The following is a 7,242-nucleotide window of genomic DNA, read 5'->3' on the forward strand; positions in this document are numbered from 1 at the left end:
TTAAAACACAAACGAAGGAGTGACTAACCTGATTCCAATGGCGGCCATGGAAGTCGAACACAAAAGTAGTAGAGCACGGCAACACCAAGATCTTCTATAAACGCCTAGCCGAATACAACTACTCTATGGGAAGTATTATGTTGTGTGTTCTAGGGCTTATAGGGACTGGTGTGTATATATATAAGCTAAAGGCTAAGGTTTCCATCCATAAAGGAAACCTAAACTTACTTTTTTAGCCTCTAAGTTAAGTATCATAATTATAGTCAATTAAGGATTCCATGAATCCTATTTCCAATATAAGACACACGATATAGGATTAATATCTTTAAGAGATCAAATCATAATCAACATTATTTGGCCAATATTACATTCCTATTACATGTAGTAGACCACTTAAAGGTTGATTTATATTGATAAATCCAACACTTACAGTATGGCGAAATTGCGGAATAATGAAATACTATTCTCTCTATTTGGTATCTGCTGAGTTCCTTTTGGTGAGCTAAATCAATCCTCTTCACATTTGGGTCTTCGTTTCCACCCTCACTGACCTCATTTTTGGTGACTCTGACTTTTCCCCTTTTTGATTTGTTCTTCTCCTCATTTTCTTTTTCTTTGCTTCCACAGAAACCCATGTATATTCTGACGGAATTGCAAACGGGTCTTGAATACTTTCTATCTTACTGAAAGAACCAGTAGCTGACGAGCTAGAGCGCTGGTAAGGAGCTTTTATCCACTGAAACCAAGATGAACTTGACGATTGCATCGAACCTGGGCTCTCCCTTCCAGGGGGCTTGATGGCGGTGTTGCAAACTCATCCATTGGCGCTAATTCTTCAAGCTTTGTGAACGTGACAATTACTCTGATAGTACGAACCACTGGGATAGCAACCTTGATGTAAACACACAAAGAATGCTCAGAAAATGGATTCATTAAATACTTAAAAATAAGAGCATAAGATTAACAAGTTCTACAACAAAATTTCTAAATTATCGTCCAACAATAAAGGTAAGCGCAGAGTTGAATACAGGTTTATGAAATAAAGCAGGCGGCGATTGGCCAAGAGGCTCCTATCATTTTGCCATATGCTTGAAAAAACTGCAGTAAATATCTTTCTTCCTACAAAACAAAGCATATAAATAAAAATATATCTTCCTTCACACACAAAACTACAATCAGATAAAGTGGTCAAAAGCAATAATTACACAATGAAGCTTACTACTCTACGTATGGATGCATAAATTTTTCACGTAGAAGTCCAATAAGATCCATACCATGCTCAAAGTTGTTGGATGAACATCCATCAGTTAATAGAAGAAAACTTTAACAGTACGTCTGTTTTTTTCTTGGTAAGAAACAGAACTTTTAATTAAATAAACAATGGAACAACATAGGTGAACAAAATGTCCACTTCTAAGATAAAACACAAAACTACAGTACAGAGGTTTCCCAATTAGACCAAATAATAGAAAAAGAAAATGACAATTCTATAATTTCCGAAGCCACTGATGCCCACAAAAGCCCAAAATCGCACCATTTCCCATAAGCACTCCACCTCCTCACCCACAACATTCTCAAAAATCCTCTTATTCCTCTCTCCCCACAACACCCAAAAAATAGCCATGCTGGCACACCTTCCTAGCACCACCTGCTTCTTCTTTCTACCAACAAACTTAAGGTTCTCACATAACAGTATGTATGTTAAGTGTTAACAGCATTTTTCCTATTAATTATTCGAGTTTCATCCAACGACTTGAGAAATAATATGTTTCTAGCTAAAATCATATGGAACCTTCTATATTAGAACTGTTCATAACTAGAAATGAGAAGAAAACACACTGTGAACTGATGAGTCGATAATATACTATATATTTTACCCTAATCTTAGTAATAATTTATTAGTTATTTTGGTAGAACTTTGATAATTTGTTATGTATTTTCAATGTAGGACATTCAACTTCCTCTTGATTACAAAGTGATCAAACGGATGAATTTTTGAATGATTCCAATTAGAGAATGTTCGTGAGTCTTTCAAAATGATTGTATCAATGTTTCAGACTTTTCTACCAAGCCGTTTGACCGAGGTGAAGAAAAGAAGATCCAGCGCGCAGCTTTCCCAAATTGACATTTCTGGATGTTTTGGGTATTCTGGAGGTCAAGATGACATAATTAGAGTTGATTTGGTCGGTCAAAAGTCTAATTTTATGAGAAGTCCATTTTTCAGTTCAAATAGGAAACCTTTTATTTGCTAGTTTATTATTTCATTTTGTTTCCTAGTTATTCTAAGACCTTTCCTAGGTAGGGTTTTATTTTTTAGTAGTATAAATAAGGCTATTTAGCCATTAGGGGAACGCAATACTGGAGAGGAAAGGAACGCATCGATTTGGAGAACTTAGCTAGGCTTTGACGATTTGTATTTCAAGGTGTTTTCTATCCTTTTTCTATTTCAATAAAAATTCCTTTTGTTTTATGGTTGTTCATAACTAAATTCCATTTGATAGGACGACACCTTGAGTCTTAACATGAATATGTAGTCTTTATTTAATTGCTTATAATATTATGCTTGCATGCTTTGAATTATTAACCACCGTGTTTAAACTGTTTTTGTGTCTTAATGATTCACGACCATTAGGATGTTTAGATAAGTAATCGGATGCAATTCGATCGGAATGCCACCAGAGGATTGAGTATTGCTTCTTGAGTTGTGATTTCACCTAGGGCAAATACCACATCTTAGGGGTTGCATGGCTTTTCAAATCACAAAGCGTAATGAGTCATGCATGTTTACATTTGATCTAAATGCCACATACGGATTGCATGTTTGATATAAGTTGTAGCTTGAATGCCACAAGTAGAATATGCATCAGGAAAACCTAACCTTCAAAGTTGCATGTGTAATTCATAAGTAATTGGTAAAACTATATAGGATTGTTAAGGTGACGGTGGAACCCTAGTGTCGTTTTATCATTATTTTAAAAAATTGTTCCCTTTCAAATTGGTTTCTTTAATTGTTTGTATTTAATTTTTTTTATTAAATTCGTTTTTATTATTTTTTGTCTCAAAATCAACATTTTCCAAAACCTTGTTTCATCTAATTAATTAAGAACTAGTTTAAATACAAATTATTCAATCAATCCATGTGGAAACGACCTTGCTTGAGACTTTGATATTGTAACTACCTTGTTTTCTTGCAAGTATTTTTAAGCGTTTTTATTCCTACTTTTGCAGGTGGTAAAAATCCTTTCATGAACTCAACAACTTCATATAACTTAATACTACAAAAATGAGGTACTTCTGCTAGCACTTATTTGGCCTTTTTGCGCTGCAAAATGAATAGTTCATGATTTTTATGCACTCACATTATTGAGTACAAGAAGCTGCAACAGAGTGGTAATAAGGTTTGCCTTAAAAGGCTTAAACTATCAAACCTTAAATCATCGAGTACAAACATTCAGTGTGCACATTATGTATAAGTGATCTCATTATAACTCATAATAATCTATAAAAATAGGGATCCTTGTTTCCAGCATTAGTCATAATGCATGTTGTACCCTTCCAGAATCTTCAATTTCAGATGTGGTACTTTTCTAGGAGACATTGTGGTGATTTAACATTTCCATTATAAGACTTAAGTACATGTTGAGAGTATTCAAAAAATATCAAAAGAGAACTTTTGCAAGGATAAGATTTGATAGCCTCATAGGATTTGGTTGGTTAATTTATTCTTCTCACAAATATATGGTTACAGCCTTCCAGGACTCTATATACTATCACTTAATAATTACATTTTGAGTAAAACAGTCATGCCTATGGAAAACAACGTCTGCATTTACTGAACAATATTTGCATTGTTAGATATAACAGTATCGTAGAGATGACTTTGTAACTTGATCCCGCTGATACAAGTTTTTAGGCACTGACAAGTCAATTTAGTCTGTTATTGGCTCTTTAATAATTAAGCTCCAATAAGTTGATTTTTCTGATTGCTCAGATATGAAATTATAGGGAAGACACTTGCAGTATCATTCTTTAACAACTAAACACTGTCTATCATTCTATTGCTCAATCGTAGACCAAATTCAGACCTCAAAGAAATTAATTATGACGAATGCAGCAGAGGCACTGAGTTCATAAAAGCGTCAACTCGTAGGTTCATGTGCCAAAGGTCAGGTGATAATCAGACAACAAGGTTCAAATGTCTATGACAATATATAGATATGTTAACTAAAGTTTCCAACATGCAGATCTCATTTTGTGCAACAACTACAATGTGAGTCCCCATTTCTTAAAAGGTTGACACGTGCTCCTCCGTTAGGCTAACCAAGTGGGTTAAAACATGACCGTGTTTCTATGGCGCCTCAGGCTCAAACGAAAAGCCCTAAAATAGTTAAGCATTCAAATGAGAGCACATCCTACTCTTACAGTTACAACAGAACCAGGCATGGTTAAAAAAGAAAATAACAAAATGTTTTCTGAACAAGTTTGATAAAAAGGAAAAGATAACAAGGGTGCATCTAGGAAACCATAAACCACACTAGGTAACAAAATGATAATGGGAAGGTGGCATACCTTGACTGGAAATGTACCCATTGGAAGTTTGGTTGTAAGCAGCTCCCTCAAACGATGAATTGCCTTAACCTTGTTTGCTAAAATGTCAAGTAACAGCAACAGTTCCTCTGTTTGTAATGGAAAGTTCGGGGAAAGCCAGAGTATTGGCCTCGATCCCTTCTTATACTCATTCTCCTTGCTAGCACCCTTGTGACGATTCCTCTTATCAGAACTTGTGGAAGAAGATGCATTCATATCCCTTCCTCTCTGGTGATCATCACCCTTCACAATAATGTCCACATTACTCTTCCGGGACTGCTTTGATTTCTTGAAAGAGAATCCCCTGGCACATCACTCACCTTCTCATCTACACAGAGAACTTCAGGCGGCACAATCTTTTTCTGCCCTTCATTTTTAGTACCCCATTTCCTCCATCCACCAAACCATCCTTTCTTTTCCTGCTTATTCTCTCCATTTCTACCACTGCTAACATCTTCAATAGGAATCTCCCTGTGATCGTAACAACTATGACGATGCTCAATAATCTCATCACCATTTTCGTTTGACAATTCTGACGAATCCAATTTAAGTGCATTTTCAGGTTGCCTCGTCTCATCCTCTGTCAGAATATCATTAAACTGCTCACGTTCTGTTTCATTTTCATTGCAGGATGAGAAGAGCTCGTCATCAGTCATCCCCTGGGGACTCTTCTAGATTTGATACTCACAACCACATTATGCATATCATATACCTTGGCCTTCCACGGGCAACCATTTCTGTTTTCTCCTGCCACCTCCAGGTCATCTGAGGTAAAAGTACTGCCTGAATATGTTAGTGTGAGACATTGCAACCATCTCTTGCCGAACCTCTTCTTCAGTTGCTTGAGAACCAGCACCATCCAAAGCATTCATCACCTCCTTATCCTTGTGCGAGATCATGCAAAGTGACCCGGGAGGCACCATACCATCGTCAGACTCATCACTGAGGAAAAGAACACTCTGATCAGAACACTGAATTCGCAAACCATCAAAACCAGCCAATGTCATATCTGCTCTCAAATTTGCACCCAATTTCCAGATCTTGTAAGTATCTGATGGGGCAATCCTAGAAATGAAAGGTATAACAGAACTCTCAAAGTCGAATGTAATTTCCATGTAGAAATCCCTCATACTCCGCATTGTTCCAATTAAACGAGGTAACCTTCTGCACCATTTTGCCCAAGCCAGTGGCCGGTAGTGCCTAACTATGATCATGGAAATTGCTTCTTCTCTATTGCAAATTGCTTCCTGGAGTGCACTCCATCCATGTTCCTTCTGCAAGCTCTAATCCGCACTGGCAACCATAAGCATTTCGGTCGCTTTCTGGTCACCAAGTTTTACAGCCAAGTGAAGAGGGGTTTCACGGTTTCGGACATCTCGCCGGTCAATGACGGCAGCAATGGCATCAGCCTTCTCTTCCTCAGCTAATGAAGCTGATTCAGTTCGAATCTCAGCAGGGTCACCAAGCCACGGGAGGCCAGCTAGAATCCTCCTGAGACCGGCATAATCCCTCGTGACTATGGCCTTGTGTACAGGGCTATGATCATACTTCGACACAACGATTCCAGCCATGCCTCAGGAGTATATAACAACAAACCGAACTAATACACACAGCCAGTAACCCAATCAATTATTTAATAACGGAAACAAAATCAGAAGTTAAAAGCACCGCCCCAAATTAGAACTTAAAAACACCCTACAGTATGACCAGAACCTAATTGTTAATTATAAGCAGTAAATTCGAAAAACGAAAAAGGCCCAGTTCATAAATGATCAAGAAATTGATGAATTCGTTGCAATCTTTTTCCAGAAACGAATCGAACCCAAATCAAATTAGACAGAGATGGCACAAGAAAACCGAAAGAGATAGTTGATGCCTAAGAAAAGTATCAGCGGTGGGAGGGCAAGAAATCTCACCTTGTTGTGCTGCTTCTTTTTGGTCTTCTGTGACCCCCCAAAGAGACCAAGATTGCAACAAAAGAGACTCAGCCACTTAAACCACCCACCCACCCACAACTCTCTCTCTCTCTCTCCGTTTCTTACGCTTTCTCTCTCTTAGAAGCTCCAGAGAGGGTAGAAAGAGTTTAGCTGATAAGAGTAAGAGGCCTTTTTCCTTTGCGAAAATTGGTTAGGATTTAGGAAGAGGAATTGGAGTAGGGAGAGAGAGCAGCAGGAGCAGCTGCTGTCATTCTTTTAAAATTCTTTTGTTTTACAATTTGACTGAAGCGGAAAGGGATCCTCGTCGGATCCTTTCTATCTAATCTTTAAACAATTTGGCTCATTAAAATTTACTTCAACGGTTAAAAACACAAGTTCATTTTAAAAATTATAATAATTTTAGATGTTGGATCAAATTTCAAGAATCCAAATTATTTGATGAGGAGAATTAAGGAGAATAGATCTAAAGAGGATCCATTTCCGACTGAAACATAGAAAGAACACAAGTGACCAGAGACAAGGGAAGGAACCTGCTTTCCCATCTCCTCTTATTATTTTTCTTCTCTCTTTAGTAAAACCAGAGAAAATATTTTTTTTTAATTAAATAATTTAAAGGGAAATTGACGAGAATGGGCCATTTTCTTATTTTTGAGATCAAAATAAGACAAACCGGTCATACACACAACTTACTCATCATGCACAAAAGCAAAATGACAAA

At 37.1% G+C, this 7,242-nt stretch overlaps 1 pseudogene across 1 annotated transcript; it reads right to left on the minus strand.

Moving 5' to 3' along the window:
• Positions 1 to 311: 311 nt before the first annotated feature.
• On the minus strand, positions 312 to 6,811 carry LOC137738016 (uncharacterized; annotated as a pseudogene). The gene is made up of 3 exons (XR_015955134.1): positions 6,504 to 6,811; positions 4,570 to 6,187; positions 312 to 891 (listed from the first exon to the last, which is right to left on the minus strand). The product of XR_015955134.1 is annotated as an uncharacterized LOC137738016 (transcript).
• Between the last annotated feature and the right edge of the window lie 431 nt (positions 6,812 to 7,242).

This window comes from Pyrus communis, chromosome 13 (genome assembly GCF_041283825.1).
Source record: "Pyrus communis isolate YQ-2024b chromosome 13, ASM4128382v1, whole genome shotgun sequence".
NCBI lineage: Eukaryota > Viridiplantae > Streptophyta > Magnoliopsida > Rosales > Rosaceae > Pyrus > Pyrus communis.